We start from the raw sequence: 22,486 nt of genomic DNA, 5'->3' as shown, positions 1-22,486 counted from the left end.
GATTTCAACAAAAGTCTTTGTAAGTGTCCTTTGATTCAGGAAGTGAAACTTATATGGGAAAAAAAAAACTATTTGCAGAACTGGTTCCTTGTAAAGCCTCTCTGAAGTTCTAAAGTTAAGGATCCTGGTTTTATCAAGACATAGATGTTAGCATATGACCCAGACGAAATGAAAGAATGAACGAATGAGCACATGACATATGCTTGAGATTTGCCTTTCCTTCCTCTGCTGTTCCTCTGCACTAGCAGCTTCAGTACTGAAGTGCAGTTGTAAAATTACACATGGTAGAATTCAAAATGGTGCACATCAGTCGGGATTCTGGCAAGAATCTAACTCAGAAAGTTCAAGAGTCTTCAATGAAGGGAAATGCACAAACTTGTGGGTAGGATTAAAGTCACCAGTAAGGAATGTTGAGGCACTGAGACCCTGTCTGCCTTGGGAAGCTGTTATGGGAGAGTGGGAATAGGACAGGACAGAAGCTAGAATTTTGAAAGGAGTTAGGCTCTGCTAGAGCACAAACCCATGGGAAGATATCCCTGACCTCTTTTACAACTTCTCATCTCCATTATTCAAACCCAGTAGGAAATCAGCCAGCTAGTGAGCTTGGAGAGGCAGCCCACAGAAGTCAGCATCCGGAGTGCAGAGCTGAACAGAGCAGAAAAAGACCCAAGAATGGATGTGCTGAAGGAGGAAGGCCAATCAGGGAATAACTATCCCAGATAGGAAATGCTATTTTATATCTCACACATTGCCAAAGAACAATGAGGGCCTCCTCTGATCTTGGGTTAGCATCTCTCTCTCTCTCTCTCTCTCTCTCTCTTTCTTTCTTTCATTTTAGATCTCACACATTGCCAAAGAACAATGGGGGCCTCCTCTGATCCTGGGTTAGCATCCTTTTCCTCTTTCTTTCTTTCTTTCTTTCTTTCTTTCTTTCTTTCTTTCTTTCTTTCTTTCTTTCTTTCTTTCTTTCTTTCTTTCTTTCTTTCTTTCTCTCTTTCTCTCTTTCTCTCTTTCTCTCTTTCTCTCTTTCTCTCTTTCTCTCTTTCTCTCTCTCTCTCTCTTTCCTTTCATCATAGCTGTGTACATTAATGTGATCATGGGGCACCATACACTAGCGGTGCATCTTACAAGCATCCTTTTTCTGATACATTCTTCACAAGTTTACTTGTGAGCACCTAACAGAGTCAAGAGAATTGCTGGTCAGTTCAGCCTATCCCAGCCCCATCTCTCAGGTCCATGTGTGATTATGGAGCTGAGAGGACCGGACCTATAGTTCCCGGATGGGGGAATCTCTCAAGAGGGGACAAAATAAAGAGAAAAGTAACTGAGAATTTCTCTGGAAAGAACAATACCAAAGGTAGAATAATAGTAGTCAGGAAGCCCAGAGAAGGCAGGGGCATGAAAATGACTTGCAGATTTATGATGGTGTCTGCCACACACCCTTGCCAGGCGCTAGCATCCTCTAGAGTCTTCATTTGAGAGTTGGATTCGTGTACTGCATATTATAAGTAGTGAACCCCAAGAGATGATTACAGGGATATTACAATTTTATCCATCTCCCAGTAGGAAGTTGAGTTGGATGTCACTGTTGTTGTACCAACTTGAGAGAAAAGAATATCTTAAAAACGGGAAAAAAAATATCACTGCGTGATGAAATTTACAACTATAGATAATCATTTGTTACACGGCAATTAATTAAAATGTATACTAGTTATCCTTTAGCAGCTGACAAGAAATAAACATCTTACCCTGCCACTGATTTCGTGGTTAATTATCATAATCATTTGTACGTCTCTTGCTTCCTCATACTATTGCCTGGTAAAACCCCAACCCCCATCAAATCCAGCTCTGCACTGCACCATGACTGTAGCTGGGCACTTCATGTAACTGAGAAAAATGCACACCATTGTTGCTGGTTTCACTGTAAATGCACAGCCCCTAACCTCTACGAGCCACATTTTAGCCATGACTGGAAACTCCCTATATTTCCATAGTCCATTCATTCACTTTCCTCCTCTCCTAGACAGCTATTTTACATCTTCTCTATGTTTGAACCCATAATACGTACTTCCCACATCCTGCCCTCAGTGTAAATAACCTGTTTCATTGCATAATCCAGGAACAATCAGAAGAGAAGCCACATGATCCCACCATTACCTCTACCCATCTTTCAGTTTTGATGCCCATAGATTTGCCTCATTCTATTAACAGAGAGCTGCTGGGGAATTTGAAACTCTCTATTGACACCTGCTTTCCCCCTTGTCTTCTACTCAGGGTCATTATTCCTGCAATTCTCTCTCTTACATCTTGTATTATCTATTTTCTCCCTCAACCAGATCATTTTAATCACCAGACAAATATACCATAATATGCCTAATCTTGTAAAAAAAAATAAACATACAACTGTTGATCCTGTGTCTTCCTTTAGCTGCTATCCCATTTTTCTGTCCCTCTTTTCAGCGACACTTCTTGGGAGAGTTTTCTGTACTCCTTTGATTATGGTGGGACAGGAGATGGAAGCTGTGCTTGTCCACTGTGACAATGGCTTAGCCTGTTCCTGTTGCTAAATGCGGTAGCAAACCCTTAGTCATTATTTTATTTGATTAATTTGATCAACCACCCTTCTTTACTTGGTATCCAAGACATCGCATATTGCTAATTTTCCTCACACCTCACAGGTCTCCCTGACAAGTTGCCTTTGCTGTTTTTGCCCAGCACCCCAATCTCTAACTGTCAGAATGACTCAGGAACCTTGACCTCAGGCCTTTCATTCATTCATTCATTCATTCCTCCCTCCCTCCCTCTCTTCCTTCCTTCCCTTCCTCCTTCCTTTCCTTGTCCTCTACCTTCCTCTCCCCACTTCTTTCCTTGCCCTTTACCTCCCTCCCTTCCTTCTTTTCTCTCTCTCCTCTCACTTCCATTTACCACCATGAGCACTCCTTTGCTCCTGTTTCAGAAATCCAAGCCCTTAAGTTAACAATTAAAAGTTAAACCACTGTTTTGTATTAGTCTTTGCTCTAGCTGCTAGTGGATTTCTGGGAAATCAGTATTTGATGGGCATTTGAATACATTTACTCTACTTACTCTTGTGGCTTTAATAATATCTATACCTTGAAAACTTCCAAATTTATCTCCTCTGAACTCTCAACATATCTATTCAACTACCTGCTTGACATCTTTTAGGCTTTCAAGTTTAACCTTATCCAAACTGATCATCACCCCCTACCTGGCTCACCTTTTAGTTATCTCTGTCTCAGTTGGTGACAGTTTTTCCTTCAGTTACTTAGGTTAAAGAATGTTGCAGTCACTCTTGATTCCTTTCTTTCTCTTGTTTCCCAAATCCAATTCATCATTAAATTTTAACCATTTCTTACCATCTCCACTGCTACTGTCCTGGTTGAAGCCATCATACTCACTCACTTGGATTATTTCAAATGCCCCTACCTGTCCCCTCTGCTTCTGTGTTTGCTCATTTTTAGCACATTGTATCATCTCCTGCCTCCACTCAAAGCTTTCCAGTGCCTTCCTATTTTATGGCCTGTGGGCTCTCTGTGATCTGCTTCCCTGTAATCCTTGACTTCACTTGGGCAGAATTTTCTGTTCTAACACTATGTATGTGCACTGAGTGTACTGTAAAACTTCATGTTCTGTAAGATGTATCTGAAAAAATAACAAAGCTTATGGGAAAATTAGGACTGGAGCAGAGCCCGCGTATCTCATACAACTTACCAAACTATAGCACTAATCAAAGCAATATTGGATTCCTCAGAGATGACAAGGTAGACAGGCAGCTCAGATTGACTGGAGACTACTCAAGGGATATTAAAAATGCATAAAAGCAGTAATATTGAGATGCTGGCTGGAGAGCTGAGGTGATGCAGGCAAATGGAGCTCTGAGCCAGTGGGGCTGCCACTACGGTGGTCCTAGAAGGGAGTTCAACCTGCCTTGAGTGGACAGCTGTCCCTGTTTGGGGGAGGCACCTTTCTGGGAAGACAGCTCTGAGTATAGGTGATTATTTTAATTCTCTAAATAGAGAGCCAAAATCTCTGCAGTCTGGGAGTGAGTTTCTTTCCCTGCTTACATTATCGTTCTCCTCCTGCTATTTTAGCTCTTCTTGCCTAAGACAAATCTTGTTTCCATGTCATTCCAACATCACCCCACTGTTTACCAATAACATATGAGCTAATTGGTGTTGCAGAAACACATGCTGCAATAGAACAGACTGTGCTCCCCTTAACTGTCAGCTTGGCTGTTTCACATGTGTCAGGCAAACACCTACCTTGAGACTTTTGCCCTTGCTCTTTTCCCTACCTGGAGCGCTCTCTCTCCAGAAATCGTCTTGGGTTTCTTCATCTCTTTTAGATCTTTATTCAAACATTTCCTTTATAGTGTCAGCTCCTCTAACCAACCCATTTAAACACACACACACACACACACACACACACACACACACACGCGCCACCCTCTCCGTTCCCTACTTCATGTCATTGTTTATTTTTTTCCGTAGTACTTGTCATCTGATATACTATATATTACTAATTTCTTGGCTGACGTACATCCATGAGTATGTAAGGCAAGCCTCACAGTTTTTTAATTTGTTTTCTTTTTTTGGTTTTCTCTATCTTCACTGCCTCAGAAAGGGTTCAGAACATACACGGCATTAATAAATATTGAATGAATGCATGAAGCTCAAACTCCATTAGAATTTATCTGGCTTTCCTTTGTATGAGAGGATAGTCCTTTTGTTATTTCTTTTTAATTTTATTAATACATTTATGTGTGAGACAGATAGAGAGAGAGAGACAAGAGAGAGTGCCTGTATCAAACCTGCTTCATGTCTGCCTTAGTATGTACCATACTTTCGGACTGTTTCATACCTACCACCCTGTCCTCAGGATATTTAAGGTCTTGGTATATATTATAAAGGGCTGGGGGAAAAAATGTAATACAGGTTGAGTGTATCTTTTTTTGCATTTTTGTCTCATTGTAACCATTCCCTGCTCCCATTCTAGGAATCCAAGCTCTCATGCTAACAATTAAAAATTAAGTCCACAGGCTTTGCAGATAGATCTTGTTCTCTAGCTTCTAATGGCTTGCCAAAAAATTACTATTTGATGGGAATTTAAACACATTGCCTCTTCACACACTACAAATTGAGTATGGTCAAAAATAAGTTCATTCTAATGCTGCATAGTGATGTTCACAGTGTGGGTTTGCGCTGATGTTGTCAAGGGGCAGGGAGATGGTGACAAACTCCTTTTGGTGGCACGCAAGGCTTCACAAGGGTAATGATGAGAGCAGCATGGAGCGGTGAGTTTTGGGAGTTCTCGGGGCAGAGAATGGAGGGGGAGTCCAGGAATCCATGTGTTCACAGACACAGGAAAGTACAGATTCCTGGCATGTTAGGAGAATGGCGACTCATTAGGCATGAGGCAGGAGTTGTTGTATAGGGTAGGCAGGAGAAAGAGGTAAATGATATGCATGAGGAGTTTAGAGTTGATGCAAATAAGGAGTGGTCAGAGGTTTTGGTAACATGGCCATACTAGTCTTCCCATCCGCTCCCCTCACAGGGAATCTCTGCCTTTTCAGAACTGTAAGCCTGTATGGCCAGAGAGCATGCCCGGTGTCTAGGACTTACGTAAATAAGGAACTGCCATATAGAAAAACCTATTTTTTTCATATGTATGAACAGACTCTCAACATTTAGTTCTGTATTTTCTTATAAAAGTAAATTCAGAATAGAGCAAAACTTATACTATATTTAATATTCAAATTCTTTAGGGCCATGCCCTGGCTTCCCAGTGGAAACCAGCTTTATAAACTATTACTTGCTGCCAACAAGGTCATGAGTAGACCCTCAGTAACATTTTATAGTTGAATTAAAAGCTTTGACCTATTCTCCTCCTCCTTTTCAGGTCTCACATCCTTTCTCCCAGGTCTGATTCACTGTGCAATATTTGGTGGTATCCTGTGCCACCCATCCCTGGAAACAATTTTGAATACCCTAAGACTCTTACTCTGATTTCCTGAGCACAAGGTTCTGCAAGAATTTTTTTATTTTAACTTTTCAGGGAAAATAAGGTTGAGTTGGAGAAATCCTTAGTGAGGTTAATGATAAAAACAACCCCCCACTGTAAACTGAGTCTCAAATCTGCCATTGATCATTGTGGATGATCGGCCCATGACTTCACATTTCTGGATCTCAGTTGACTAATACAGCTAAATTTATATAATCCAATGACCACAAGAGACATGGTGGGCTTTAATTCAAAGAATGGTATCGCTTTGGTGAAATTTAAGTTGTGTAGAGATAGTTATTGGGGAGACTAATGCCCTCTCCAGTCTCTTCAGTTCTATTTCCTAGGGCTGTAGTAAGAAATATGCAGCTTCTTGCTCAGAATCCAGATGACATTGGATTATCCAGCCTCTAGTCTTCTCTTCCCCCTATAGGGAGGCCAGTTATCTTTGGCCACTTCACAGCTCATTAGCAGTCCAACTAGAGGCCAGGGAGAGGAAATAGATGAGATGAAGCTTAAATATGTCACATTGGTTATTTCTTAGCAGCTCTGATAAAAGGCTTAGCAGGATGCGGCTAAAACTTGATTAGAGAGGTTTGGGGATTATCTGCGACTTTAGCTCCCTTCTCCCTCTCTGTCCCTATTTCTAGGAATTAAGCACAAGTTGATTGCAAATACTAATGGGGTCAATATAAAAAATCTTTATTATCCAGAAGGTTTTTGAAGAAATGATTTTATTACCTACTGGAAAAGAAAAATAAAACTTACTTCATCCTGCATTTGTTTGTCCTGGTCAAAATTAGCAGTACCTTCAACCAGAACGGGACTTGAAGACAAATAGCTAAGTCAAAATATTTCCTAATTTGTTGGGATCTCCACGTAGCTTCTGTGTGCAAGTCCCCAGACCAGATATGTTCTGCAAATCTTTCCATGAGCAAGGTCACTTTTTTGGGTTGGCAGTTGTAGGAAGTCCACTTTCGGAAGATGCATTCATGCTGTACCCTTAGATGAGATATTTAATCTTGCTTCCCTGATAACCAAGCTTCTCTCCTCTCTAATCTTTTATGATCCTCAAAAGGTAAGTTTTATCTGGATTTATTCAAACTCTCAGCTGTCTATGACCTAGAGATAAATGGTTCTAAATGCAAGACAAAAGAAACTGTTCCAAGGTATTGGGATACCCTAAGACCCACTGGAGAATCAGGTGCTGGGTTTGCAAAATAGAGGTGGAAGATTAAGGCAGGGTCTTGGAACTCTGCCATGGTGGGAACATGGGTACAGGTCTGTGGTCACTGCAGAATGGGAGGTAAGGACAGAAAGAAAAGATTGTCTGAGGGTCAGTGGAAGGTCCCTGAGTCTGTTTATAAATCAAGTCTGTATGTAAGGCTTCCAGTGTTTAGTCTCTCACATCTGATAAGACACTGCATTTCACTGGGAGGTTGTGACATCTGAGATGAGAAAGAGCAATGGGAAACAGGTGATGGTGACAACTAAGATCTTAAAACAAACAGTCTCATGAAAGGTGGCCAGGAGAGGGCAGTCACTTTTTATCAAGAGCCCAGACTGGAACTGCCAAGAGTACTTAGACCATAAGATTAGGAAGCATGATGCAGGCTTAACTGAAACATAGCACCCTAAGCACGGCAGGCTCTTCCTACATGTTTGCTAAATATACCTTTGCCGCTGCTTTTTCTCAGCTCTCATCAGAGTTCCATACAGGCCTTTAGCCTGATCTCCTCCTGAAAACCAAAGAATGACACTAAAAGAAAATGATTGCAAACCCTGAAAGCCGTTTTGCCTAACTGGTAACAGCAGAGTTTTCTTTTTCGTGTTGCTTGTTTTGGCATGGGCTAGTGTCTCTTTCATGCAGACAGCTACTGTTTACAGATGTTATTTTGTTTTTCCTTCTTTATCTTCGGGTATACTCTCTTCCTGTTGTTAAATATGGTCACTTTACCAATGGAATCAACATTATAAGCTGCTGTGTTTTCTTTATCCATGGGGTGGGGTTAATGTTAGTATGTTCTGTGTCATCTAAATAGTGTTGGCTTCTGTGCACCATGGAGTTGTTCAGAGGAAGGAAGAGGGATGGTGGACACAGGCTGAGGGCTAACCTCATGATTCCACGCGTTTGGTGGTAAGCCTTAACTGAGATCCCAGTTTCGTTCTGTTGGATTTAGTCTGTGACCCGCTGGAACTCAGTCTTGAATTAATACAGGGTGGATATAAAAACAGTAAGCCAAGAAGTTTGCACTTCTCTCAACTGTAGCTGTTTATTTAGCTGGAGAAAATTTAATGGGTGGTCCAAATTCATAACCAGGAAGAAAAGAGTAGAGTTGTAAAGGCCTTGGTGAGAAGAGGGCAGTGGTAAACATTCCATTTTCTTGTTTTATCACAGCCTATAAATTCATGTGTTGGGTGTGTTGATCTTGTAGGAGCTAGTATCTTAGCTTTTGCTCCATCAAGTTGTTTAATTTAAACCTAAGAACTAAACCCCCTGAAAGCTCTTCCTGATCCATGAAACAAATGACAGTAACAAATGCTAATAGAAACAAATATTTTATTTGGCTTATTTTGGGAGGGAGTACAGAGAATAACTGGAATAAAAGTGCTTGGCTTTTTATTGTTATTTATTCTTTCTTTGGCCTTTGGGGTTATTATAAATTCTAATTGGTATTTGTTCCTGACTTTTGTCAGCGTGCTTGCACGTGGGAGAGGCAAAAGTGCCAAAGCTGGAGTAGTTGACATATAAGACCCTAACAAATTGCCTCATTAATTAGCCACCTTTATAAACACCTTTAAAGAAATTTAGCAACGTGAGAGTTTGTTTGATTTCTCTCAAGCACAGCAGAGATCAGCATTAACTTCTTAGGTATCACTGCTACTTTCCTACTTCATAATGGCTCATCTTTCTCATAAGCAACTTTAGCCAAAAAATTATATTGGAGGCAGCCCAGCACCATGACTGAGGAGTCAGACAGACTGATTTGAACCCTGGGTCAACTGCTTTCTAGCTGTGTGTCCTTGGACTTCTTTATGATTCCCTTTTGCAATGTGACACGATTACAGAGCTTCCTCTTAGGGTAGTGTGTGACTCAAATTAGGGAATATAGGAAAAGAGCCTAGAGCAATATCTGACCCTGGAGAGAAAGAAAGAGAGAGACAGTGGAGGAAAGAGAGGAAGGCAGGCAAGGAGGTTGGGATGGAGAGTTCAAGAAGGGAAGTGGAAGAATCCCAAATATTCAATGGCCAGTTTTTCATTTTCCTTGGGAAGATTTGTGTAGACGTGCTCATGTAATTTTGAAAAGCCTTGGAGCTCATCGGCAAACAGATTGGACTTACACTGAAACAAAGGTGTAGGCTTATGTGACTTTCGTCCCAGCCAGTTGCCTGGTGTCCCTGTGGTCATATTGATCTCTGTTGGTACTGTCAGAAGATTTTTATGGACAGCTGGTTGGGGCAAACTTTGAAACCTGATTGTTTGCACTTGATTGCCAGAATGTGTAATTATTTACTGGTGTTCTCTAAGCATGTCCATGTAGCTTTTGGGGGAAGAAAAGATTAAGTTGCGTATTTGGAGGCATCTTCTGCAGTCTGTCTGCCCTGGTGTTTGCTATAGCACTTAGTTTGGCCTCTAGCAACTGAACCTACTGGTTAACTCGTTAGGCGTTTATTATTTTGAAATCCATTTCTCAAAGCAAAAAAAGAACCCTTTATCATGTCACAGATCTTTCCTCCAAGAATGACAATAACCGTGAGTTAAATGCCAATGGACTAATTGAAGGGTTTAGAGAATAAGTTTTAGAAGGACAATAATAATGTAAGAATTTTCTTTGGATTCCTTTCTTAAAAGTTGAATGGCACTTTATCAAAACAGTAACCGAACTTTGAAATAAAATTAAAACATTCAGTACAGCAGAAATGTATCTGTGTTGTTTATCAATATAACCTTTAGGCTTGAATGAATACCCAGCCCGTACTAGGCACTTGGAAAGTACTGCATAAATGAGTATAGTATTTAAATTAGCATGGCTGTTCCTTGGAATAATAAGTCGAAGGGGAATAGCATGCATGTGTAAACCAAAACATTAGTCCATATGCTTGAAATGTCATCACATTCTTATTATAGTCAGGACATATTTCTTCCGCTTCAATTAAAGTAGAAAATTGCAATGTAAAGGAAAGCATAAAGTGAAATATTTGCATTCGTTTTGACATCTGCAGTAAGTTTAAAATAAAAAAATTCCTAACCCTATTTTATTGACATTATCATGAGTTTCTTAAGTAATATCCTTCTTTCATACTTACCATGAAGTTCAAGTTGCCTGTCACTCCTACTGGACATTTGTTTCGCATTGATAAAATGGTCTATCTCCTGGGTGCTGTCATGTACTACAAAAGCGTGCCTGTTTTCTCTTGAAGCTGTGGCCTGTTTCCATGGCAAGGTTGAAGGACCAAATGAGATCTCGTTCCCTTCCTGATATTCTTTTGGCTATTTTAAAATATGTCAGGTCCATATTCTAAAACCTGTATGTCAGGTTCATACAACGAACGGGCCCAGTTCTCTGGTCGTCTCATGTTAAATTGTTATCCACCTGGGTGAAGTTTAGACATAAAAAAGAAGGGTTGTGATCCTCTTCCTTCACTTTCTCTTCCTTTTCTTTCCTTAAAATTTTCCTTTTGAATTCATGATACTAATAGCTAATATTATATGTTGTTACCTATTATAGTTTAGCAATAACTAATAGTATTAATGATAATGTGTGTGTAGTCAGACACACATATGAATATAGTATACACAGAGGAAAAAAGAGATTGGTTGATGGACAATTTGGCTGGCTATTATATTAATGTTAAAACTTCTTATTAAGGCGGCGCCTGTGGCTCAGCGGGTAGGGCGCCGGCCCCATATGCTGAGGGTGGTGGGTTCAAACCCAGCCCCGGCCAAACTGCAACCAAAAAATAGCCGGGCGTTGTGGCGGACGCCTGTAGTCCCAGCTGCTCGGGAGGCTGAGGCAAGAGAATCTCCTAAGCCCAAGGATTTGGAGGTTGCTGTGAGCTGTGTGAGGCCACGACACTCTACCGAGGGCCATAAAGTGAGACTCTGTCTCTACAAAAAAAAAAAACAAAAAAAAAACTTCTTATTAAAAGGGTTCTTTTGTGTGTGTGTATGTGTGTGTTACTACTTATTTGTTCCCTTTGAAACTCAAATAACATGATCTTTTGGGGATACAAGGAAAACATATGCTTAGGAAACAGAGCCTCCTTTTTTCTTTTTGGTATGGAAGACATATGCAAAAAAAAGGAACATATTTTCTCTAGCCAGGGCTCTATAAAATAACACTGGTCGAGAGAAAGGCTTAAAGAAAAGTAAAAGTTTATGGTGCTTTCTCTTGGCAGAGTTGACCTCACCTTCATCAGCTTTTCCCCTGCCTTGGAAAGGCACTTTTGGAATGACCAAAGCTGAGTGCCCAGCTTCTCTGTTCACGGTTAGCTAGCTTTTGGATCACCATTTCCTTTGCTTCAATGTGAGTGGAATACTGCAGGACCATTTCTGACTTCTCCTGCCATGAGCATACCCAGCCTAGATGAATAAATCCTAGTTGAAGAGGGCAGGGAGTTTTGGCAATCATGAGTAACCAAGATGATATCTGATCCACCCCACGAAGAAATGTGGCAAAGTGTGAAAGGATGACTTGTTGGGACTCTGAAAATGTAAACCCTAACAAAAATTTAAGCTGAAGAATCCACTTGAAGTTAAAAAAAAAAAAAAAAAGTGTTGAACTCTCTGTTGGTCATGTGACTTTTTCTTGGCATTCTAGGAGAAAGGAGGCTCTTGTGGTCTGATCTGGAAGAGTCGCTAACTCGCTGTGTCACCTTGGCAAATTGGTTGATCTCCCTGCTCTGGAGTGTTGGGTCCAGCTGCTGGCTGGGATGAAAGCAAGACCTCACTGAAACCAGATGCTGCCTCTCTGAAAAGCTTTCAGCAATAAATAATATCATATATACTTTGTTCCTGGCAGGAAATACTGAACTATTATAACCCCCTGTTTTCACTTGCTTCTAAATTTCTGGAAATTTCTCCTTTGGGCTTGAATCTTTCCACACTTGTCTTCAGCCCAAAACTTATTGGAAAGTTTGACCAAAATTTCACTTAGCTGTTTTTCCTGAGTTGTGGGAGAATAAGGGCAATGCATTATTTTTTCAATTTGTTAATTAAATTCCAATTTTTCCTATTATACTTCAGAAAAAACAATAGCTGAAATGCTACATCTCAAGTGTTTAGACTTGTAAAAGAATCATGGTATGGTAACGAATACTGGCAGAAGACAGACTTAGTTCTCTGAATATATTTGTCTATCCATAAACATGACCACACAAAAAATTCTAACCTAGCTTTAGAGATGATCAAATGAGAAGATTCCACATATTCCCTCAGCAAGCCATTCCCCATTACCAAGAGGTAACTTCCACTGTTACCTTTGTTGACCACTTGCTCTATGTCTGTAGGTCTCATTCGTAAAATGATGTCATAGTCATATGCTAGCACAGACTACATTTTGAATAAAGGTAACCATTTCTTTCAGGTGGCCTTCATGTGTGATTACATATTACATTCATCATTGTACCTGTGGTGCTTAGCATAGCACCAAGCCTATAGTAGGAACTTGTTGTTGAATGAATTTAGTGACCACAGGCACAATTGTTTCAAATTGGTGGAATTTTTCCATGGATTTATTCACTCAAATACGCATACATGTGTTCAGTGATCACCACTGAGTGTGCATTTTCTGCCAGGCATTGCTAAGAATGCTGGAAATCTGTCTTTGCTTTGGCAGATAGTACAGAAGTTCCAGAGGATTTATTACTTTTACACATGAAAACAAAACAACTACATTATTTCAATACAAGTATTAGGCCCATTACTGGAGTATTTATTAAGCTAAGAAAGCCAAAGTCAGCCCCAAGGAATTTATCATTTTCTGAGCATCTGTTGTGTGCCTGGTCTTCCGATGGGTACTGAGAAAAGAACAATTTGGCAATCTCTGTCAGGAACTCACATGTAAGTTAACAGGAGCAAGACAAATCCTGAAATACCTATTATACAAGGTAGGATATAATCAAGTCATGTGAGAATTAAAAATAGGGGGGATATCATTGGGCCGCAAGATACCTTGTGATCTTTTGCCAGTCACCTGAATAATCAAGAAAAACTTAATGGCATTAACTTTATGGTCAGAGGTCCCATGAGGATAGCAGTGGTGACTTCTCTATTAGCCATACTCCTTAACTATGTGCTTTCTCTCCCCACCCCCACCTCTTTTTGAGCCAGAGTCTCTTGCTAGAGTGTCCTGGTCTCAGTCTAGCTCACACCAACCTCAAACTCCTGGGCTTAAGAGATCCTCCTGCCTCAGCCTCCTGAGTAGCTGGGACTACAAGCACCAACTGTAATGCCTGACTAATTTTTCTATTTTTAGTAAAGACAGGGTCTCACTCTTGCTCAGGCTGGTCTTGAACTCCTGAGCTCAAGCATTACTCCCATCTCAGCCTTCTAGAGTGTTAGGAATTACAAACGTAAGCCACCATTCAGGACCATCCATGCACTCTCTTGCCTTGTATTCTTTCTGTGCCTTCAACCTTGAGAAACTGTTGAATCCCTCAGTACTGGAAAATAAACTGGAATGAAGCAAAAGCTCTTGACTTCAAGAGATGTCATTACTGTGTACTTAAAACCCTAAGACTTATTGATACTTTTGCAAACATCTGGGCTTTTCTGTCCCTAAATTTCCTTGTTGTGCCCCAAATTTCAAAAGTATGTTATAGTGGCATAAGTGTGTGCAAAGATGACTGAGCTGTAGCGTCCTGACGCTCCTTCTGTTCTTTAACCCATACAGCTATCCCACGGTCTGGAGTTCTTTACCCTCAGAGTTTTGTTCTTCAGATGTCAGCTCAGCTGAAAGGACACTTTTCTGACCCCCAGTTACATATGGATCATCCCACCCGGTCTCCATTGGTCTCCTCACTCTCCATCACATCTCCCTGTGTGCTTGCCTTAGAGCATTTATCCCCATCTCAGGGTTCCCTTTTCCCTTTTTAACTTTTTATTGTCAAAATGTCAGTTCGTTCTATGATAGAAAACCTTTATCACTGGTCTTGAATACTCTGGGAAGTGCATGGCATATGACAGGAGCTCAAAAATGCTTATCAAATGAAGAGTTGAATGCATGGCAAGAGGCGGAGAGAACCATTCAAAAGTTCTTGCCCAAAGTAAATCTCTTACAAGAATCATCAGCTGTTGTTGAGAACGACTTTGCTTGGGGATCATCCCAGACCTTCTTCTCTCTACTTGTTTTATGTGAAGATTTTTCTCCCATGTGCAGTGATGGACGCTAAGAACACACATATCCAGACTTTCGGATTAAATGGTGGTGTCTCAGATACAGGCTTCCTTTAGTCTATACCTGGAAGCTACAACCACTGAGACTAGTATCTTTTCCAGCATTTAATCTATATTTCCTATTCTAGACCATTCAGGCACCCAATACACTAGTTTTCAGGTATAATTTAGAAGTTTTTGTCAGGATTATAAAGCTATTTATGCTGTAGATCTCAGAAACATTTCCGTCACAATTTAAAAAGCTTTGCTGTGTCTTTTGCTAATGGTTTTGCCAAACAGCTGCCTACTCAAAAAGCAGATCACTGAAGACAGTCTTGGCACTTATTTTTCATATTACGTTGGCTCATTTTTTTAAATTTTACTTTGTGTTTTGCTTTGCCAGGAAAACTATTTGTGAAGAGAGAAAATTCTCATTTTAGTAGAGAGGATGTTACTTGGGTTGAGAGTACTAGTTATATAAAATGTACTTATCTAGTTCATAGCTCTATAAAAATGAAGCAAATGGCCAATTTTTGAAATAGTTTAGGGTGAAAGGTTTTAGTGTGTCCATGTATTATCTTAGCTATTTTAAAATAATTTTAAACAGCATATTGGCAGTCCCCAAAATCAAAGATTTTGGCCAGCAGAAAAGGCTAAAGGCATGGTTTTTCTCAGCTTAACTTTTTGGATGTAATTAACTTATAAGCAGGATTTTATGATAAGAGAACCATAGATGGGACCTTTGTGCAAAGCCCTTGAGCCAAAACAAACACTCTATGTTCCATAGTTTTGTACTGCACACAGGGAAACATCTCTATCTTTATTCTACCAAAGGGACACAGATTACCAGATTTGTAAGAAAAGGCCAGTGGTTGATTGAGCCACTTTGTGTATAAAGGGTGGTGCATGTTGACTGCCAAATTTCTGTCAACACAAGAAAAAAACATTCATGTATCAAAAAATTGTTTTCTCATCTATTATGTAAGAAATTTATGCCTGTTAGTATATGCCAGAAGAAATGGCACAGGCAGTTTTGTTTTTAGCATCTGTCAAAATATCTTGACCAAAGACTTCTTCTATCTAAAGGTTAAAAGTGACTGGATAAATACAGATAAATTCAGTTTTAATAGATTGGTCTAACATTAGTGTTATCTTAACATGTTTTTGTGAAAGTGGCAACAATACTAGTTATAGTGATAAGCATGTATTTAGTTGTACATAACTAAAACTATTACATTCTCTTTTCTTCAAATAATCAACATTTTCGTTAAAATATGGAGGTGAATCTTATGCCTCTATTCTTGATAGGACAATTAAAAGTCCACTCCCACCATTCCCAGATAATTATAAAAAGAGATTGATTTCTAATCAGCAGCTGTTCTCTGGTACCGAGATATGTTGCCCTTGTGGTTGTTGGTTTGGCAACTTTTCTACTCCCAAGATTATATCTCTAGTGTTAAGAAAAAGTCTAAAAACGCAAAGATCATGCATGTACCTTAATGCACTTTGCAGAGAAGTGGTTGGCTATGGTTTATTCAAACAAAGCCCGATATGTGGAAGGAAAAAAAGCAACATTTTTATTAGAGGCTATCATTTTCTAGGCCTTATGCAAGATAATAGCAGAGACAAAAATGATGTCTTTCTTCTGAAGTCTTAGATCTGTTTCCCTTTGGGGGTTGAGGAATGAGAAGACAGAGCTTTTCAGATGGAAAACAGGAAGTCTGGTGAGGACTGTGTGGCCATACTTCCTATAATGAGCAAAGAGATCAGTCTGCTCTTATATACAATTACAACAAAACCTTTTGACAGAGTATCATTGTCTTTCAAGACAGTAGTATCTGTTGAGAAAGCAGATTAAAATTAAGTGGGAAAACTCAATTGAGTTTCATTGCAATGGGATTGGTTCTTGATGGTCCAGGTGTGGAATTATGAACACTGTCTAATAATGCTGCAGTGTTAACATGCCAGCTGATAAATATCAGTAGGCCATATACCAGTGCATGTGGGGTTTTTTTACACATCGGGGGTTTGTGGCATTCCTGCATCAAGCTAGTCTGTTGGTGCCATTTTTTCAATAGCATGAGCTCACTTCCTGTCTCTGTGTCACATTTGGGTAATTCTTGCAGTATTTCAAACTTTTTCATGACTATCATATCTGTGTTGTGTTAGTGTACATGGTGATCTATGATGGGTGATGTCTGGTGCTACAATTACAGTTGTTCTGAAGCACTAGGAGTCATGATTACATGAGATGGCAAACTTAACTGATCAAGTTAACTGATTGCTTCACTGACAGGCCATCCCCCACCCCCAGTCTCCTTATTCCCTCAGACACAACAACATTGAAACTAGGCCAGTTAATCACCCTCCAATGGCCTCTGTCGGTTCAAATGAAGGGAAGGGTCACATGTTTCTCATTTAAATGGAAGGATAGACATGGTGAAGCTCACTGAGGAAAGCACATCACAGCCGAGATGGGCTGAGAACGAGTCCTCTCGTGCCGCGTAGCTAAGTTGTGAATGCAAGAGGAAAGCTCTGGAAGTAAATTTAAAAGTGCCACTCTTATGACCACATGACTAAGAAAGCAAAACAGCCTTATTACTAATAATTATGCAGAGAAATTTTGAGTGACCTGAATAGAAGATCAAATCTGCCACAAAATTCCCTTAAGCAAAAGCCTAATTCAGAGCAAAGCCTTCACTCTGTTCAATGCTGTGAACACTGAGAGAGGTGCAGTAGACAAGTTTGAATCTAGCAGAGGTTGGTTCATGAGGTTTAAGGAAAGAAGCCAAATTCAGAACATAAAAGGCCAAGGTAAAGTAGGAAGTCCTGATGGAAAAGCTACAGTAAGTTGTCCAGAAGATCTGGCTAGCTATGATAATTGATGAATTTGACTACTCTAAACAACAGATATTCAGTGTAAACAGCCTTATATTAATAGAAGATGTTACCTACTACTTTCATACAGGACTTAGAATATCGAATAAACTTGGTTGATAAAGTAGCAGAAGGGTTTGACTCCAATGTTGAAAGAAGTTCTGTAGGTGAAATACTATCAAAAACATCACATGCTATGGAGAAATCTTTCATGAAAGGATGAGTTGATTGATATGGCAACCTTCATTGCTGTCTTACTTTGAGAAATGGCCTTAGCCATGTGATCCTTCAGCAAGACCCTTCCCCAATAAAAAGATGACTCATTGAAGCTTCAGATGATGATTACTATATTTTAGCAACAAAATATTTTTAAATTAAGGTATGTACATTGCTTTTTCTTTTAGGCATAATGCCTCCCATCACTGATACAGCTTAACTCTTCATCGCTGCTTGGTTGAGGCTTCCGTGGTTTTCACATCTAGACTAACATACCCTGCTTGTCTAAGGCACATTTATGTAAGTACCTTTACTGTGTCATTCTTTGCAACTGTAAAATACAGGATCTATGATTTTCAGCACTCCATTGTCACTTAGGAGAAACTCTTCATTCTTTCCTGAATTTATTACACTGGCCCCATCTTCTTCAACCGAAATAAGTTACACGTAGAATTAGCACTAAAGAGAAATAGAGGGAATTTGTTTCAGGATGAGCATAGAAGTGAAAGGAAGTGATTTAGAAGTTAATCACTTTTAGTTTTTACTTTTGCATAATTTAATTTTTCCACCTTTACTGAGGTGTACTTGGCAAATAAAAGTTGTATATATTGAGAATGTACAATGTGATGATAGGTAGTATATGGACATTACAGTGATCACCACAATCAAATTAACACATCCTTCACCAAATAATGATCATCTATATGTGTTTATGTGTATGTTGTAAGAGAGCTGAATCATTTTTGAACACTGGTTACAACGCACTGAGTACTAAATGGGAACTAGTTAATCAACACCGTAGATGCACATATAGAAGGAAAACTCAATGGGAATCAAGCAGGTGGGAGGGGAGAGGAGAGATTGGGTTAATTCACACCTAGCTGGTACAATGCACACATTCTTGGTGAAGGGCACACTTATAACTTGTCTTAAAATGTACAAAAGTAAATTACATAACCAAAATGTGCGCACCCCAGTAATATTTGGAAATGTAAAAAGAAATAAAATTCTAAGGAAGAAGGAAAATTATTGTGTGGCTATTTAGTTTCAGAAGCATTAGCTGACAAAAATACAAGCCTCGTGAGAAAACTCAATCAAATGTTCATAAATGAACTGGATTCCTCGTGTCTGAAATTGTCGTTATTCAGGAAAAAAAATGTCAACAGTGTCTTAGAAAATAATTGATGTTACCAGTTAATTAAAGAAACAGGATGAGCCATGGTTGTATCTCCGAATTATGGTGTTTTTATTTGTCTCCTGTCTAGTTTGTCTTTTTGTTATAAAGTGGGGACCATATTAGAACTCAAAGAATAAAAAGCCTTCACCTCTGGGGTGGGGGGAGAAAGCAACAGAACTTTATAACTTTATAACTGTTCTTAATATTGATGTAACTCAGTTGGGGTTGTGGAGATTATCACTAGCACCAAGTTGCTTATTAACATTCTAGGTATGCCAGTTGTGCACAAACTGTGTTTTATTCAGAGATAGATTTTTGGCACAAACCAAGGCACTTATCCTCTTGCTTTCTCATCTCTTTTAATGAGTTCTGTTAAATAGTAAAATGTTTTTAGATAAGCAGTTGAAGCTGCTCTGCTCAACACTTTGGAAAATGTTTGTGAAGGATTTTACTTTGTGACATACAGCATAAATATGCAAGGAAAATGTTCCTGCATACCTTGAAATATAAATGGATGCCTATTTTGGAATAACATATCATTTCTTAAAAGTAAAACATTTTGTAAAGTCATAGATTCTTTTCCTAAAGATTTCTCAACAGGGGCTTCTGAATTAATTCTCAAGGGTTACCACGTACTGTGATTACCACATAGCAGAAAAAAAAACTACTTATGAATTTTCTCATGATATTCTCTGCAACTATTTGAGACAATGAGTGTGGCCTTCTGACCCACTGTGCTTAGGAACTCGGATGACCACAGATGTATGAAGTTCACTCTGAATTGTTCTCTGCTTCACAGCAATGGTCCCCAAAGGCTACAGGGATCAGTTCCATGGGAGACAATTTTTCCACTGACCAGGGTAAGGGGTATGGTTTCAAGATGTGTTCAAGCATATTACATTTATTGTGTACTTTATTTCTACTATTATTACATTGTAACAGTAATGCAATAATTATACAACTCAGAATCACTGGGAGTCCTGAGTTTGCTTTTGTGCAACTGGATAGTCCCATCTGTATTTGCATCTGCTCCCTAGAGCTAGCACCACTGCCTCAGCTCCATCTCAGCTCATCAGTACATCAGATTTTTATAAGCAACTCACAACCTAGATCCCTCACATGTCAGTTTACGGCAGGCTTCCTGCTCCTATGAAAATTTAATGCCCCTGTTGCTGCTGATGTGACGGGAGGCGGAGCCCAGGTGGTGAAGTATAAGATAGGGAGCAGCTATAAATACAGAGGAAGCTTCACTCACTTGCCCACCGCGGAGTAGGGGTAGGGGGAGTCCTAACAGGCCATAGATCAGTACTGGTCTGCAGCCTGATGGTGGGAGACCACAGCTTTACAAGGATTCTGCCTTGTGCTGCCTTTTGTGGTTATTGTATTACTATTTTGATGTTTCTCAGCCAGCTGAATCATATTGTACTATGTGAAATATGTTGTGGTTCTTGTTTTAATGGATATTTGCTAGCAGTTTTCACAGTAAGCCCCTTGAGTAAAATGCACTGAACCTTTCATAGATATTTGTTGTAATTCATGGTGACTACACGTGACTCTTCTGCCCAGCTTACCCACGTCTTACTCTTTGTGACTTCCAGTGGGGAAGAGATGGAGAACCATTTGTTGATCATTGTCTCCCTAAATCAGAGGTTTTCACTGGATACTTGGGCACTTGAACTAGTGTGCTTCTTGTAGGCTAGTGAGAAAAACAGCATTTTTTTTTTTCACATTAATCAGACTCTGCTGACACCAGACCTCTGGGAAGCCTTATGACAAGATCCAGCCTGTGCAATATCACATATGATTTGCTTTTCTTCTTGGAAGGGACATTTTGTGGCTTTTCTCTGGAATCTGTGAAGAAAATGTTCCCCAGCTTAGAAACTGAGATTGAGAAAGCAACTTTTCTTGGCTATACAGCAGTAATTCTTGTGAGGGTCAAGTGTTGACCCGTGAGGGTGGGTTGAGTGGCTGTGGAGGTTGAGAGTCGCGGATTCAGTGACTGGAATTCACTCGAATACTGTTCCGTCATCCCCCTCTTCGGATTGTCACAGGTATATATGGAAAGTCATCAGAATCTCTATCTTCCTGAGTAATTTTTTCTGGACTTGCTATTTTTTGACTCTGGGCCAGGGTATAGATTAAAGTTCTTTGACGTACTTTGTTTTATAGTGTTATTTTCTTAATGTGCAAGAGATTCTGCATTCAGCACTCGTATGTCTGTTATTGAAATGAACATAGTATATCAAGTGTAATTAACATTCTTTCCATATATGTTTTTTAGCTGTTATTTATTAAAAAAAAAATAACAATAATACAGATCAACTTGAAGGCTGCTATTTTTACCTCCCCTAGTCTCACTCTGCCACCCCAGAGAAAATAGCTATCATGTGTTGGTATTTGTACAGTTCTGTTTTATACTTTGTTTTAACATTTACCACATATATGAAATATGTTTGTTACATAAAATGTAAATTATTTCTGGATTTCAAAATGTACATATCTTTTACTGTAAGTGTGGAATGTATTCTGGAAAATTCTACCTTTACTAACAAATATTTTGGTTTCAGAATTTATCTTTGTTGGAATATTTTTTAATTTCAGATTAATATATGGGTACAAATGATTAGGTTACATTGTTTGTATTTGTTAGGTTAAAGTCCAAGATGTAGTTTTCCTTGTTGTTATATAATCCTGGTTCATTTTTATTAAAATTGCTATTACTTCATCTTATGAAAGTGACACAATATACCTGTTCCCAGACTGACTAGAATTTGAATTAATTCAATTTAACTAAAATAAATTATGCTGAAATAAATATCCTTATACATTTCCTTTAGGACACATTGGAGTTCTTTTTCTATACTAGTTCTGACAATTCAGTTTGCAAACTCATTCTAGAAAAAGTGCTACATACCTCATCGGGGAATATCACTATGGTCACCTTCAAAGTGCTCCTGTTGGGAAGGTATTCACAAACACCAGTGCCTAGGACACCCTTCAAAGCAATTTTAGAACTCTTTTTCTGGAATGACTATCAGAGCTGTCATCGTGTAAGGTTTGACAGTTAAGTTTGCACACTTGCCACCGTGAGCTTATGTTAGCAGCATGTATAAATTCAGTAAGACGTCATAACCTTGCTATCCCAGTATCTCATAGCTGTGTTTGTGTTGATGTGTGCCAGTGTCTTCCTGAGTGGCATTCATTATCGTTGCAACAGCTCTGATGGCCATTACAGAGGAAGCGTTTCAAAGCTGTTTTAAAGGGTGGACTAGGTGCATAGCTTCCCAAGGGTATACTTCAAAGGTGACCATAGTGATATTCAGCATGAGGTCTGGGAGCACTTTTTCTAGGATGATTTCATGAACTTAATTGTCAGAATTTCATCTATATCAGTCTGCTTGCTGTATGTTAGGATGTGGGTGACTTACGGTCTATTAGATATTGCCAAATTGTTCTACAAAATATTCATGCCAATTTACACTCCTACCACCAACGTATGAGAATCTCGTTCCCCAGGTCATTGTCAAAACTTGTTTATTATCAGATTTAACTGTTTGCCAGTTGATGGATTTGAATCAATAATGATTTATAAAATCAGGCATAATTTTTATAGGGCCATTTGAATTTCCTCCTATCCAAATTGTCTATTTCTACCCTGTCTATTCTTCTATTGTCTGTTCTTTTCTTTATTAATTTATAGAACTGTGTACACTGTGTATGATTCTAAAACACATATGCTAATGTGTATATTTATATTCCTCATGCATGCATAACTAATTTTTTGTTGAAAAATGTGCCTCCCGATAGGCTGATTGCATTTT

The 22,486-nt window shown here is 39.3% G+C and overlaps 1 protein-coding gene across 9 annotated transcripts in view; it reads left to right on the top strand.

The window, feature by feature from the left end:
• The window catches only part of GHR (growth hormone receptor), a 302,031-nt gene that overhangs the window by 79,158 nt on the left and 200,387 nt on the right, over positions 1 to 22,486 (top strand). Inside the window, exon 2 of one of the 9 annotated variants that reach the window (XM_053591499.1) lies at positions 17,677 to 17,788. The exons of 6 other annotated variants lie outside the window; for them this stretch is intronic. The gene's annotated coding sequence lies outside the window, so the exon portion shown is untranslated. Of the gene's footprint in view, positions 1 to 7,804; positions 7,824 to 17,676; positions 17,789 to 22,486 lie in introns of those variants that run through there. 2 more of the 9 variants (XM_053591521.1, XM_053591546.1) reach the window with 2 other exon arrangements.

This window comes from Nycticebus coucang, chromosome 1 (genome assembly GCF_027406575.1).
Source record: "Nycticebus coucang isolate mNycCou1 chromosome 1, mNycCou1.pri, whole genome shotgun sequence".
Lineage (NCBI taxonomy): Eukaryota > Metazoa > Chordata > Mammalia > Primates > Lorisidae > Nycticebus > Nycticebus coucang.
The sequence above is the reverse complement of the archived record's forward strand: the minus strand, read 5'-3'. Positions and strand labels throughout refer to the sequence as shown.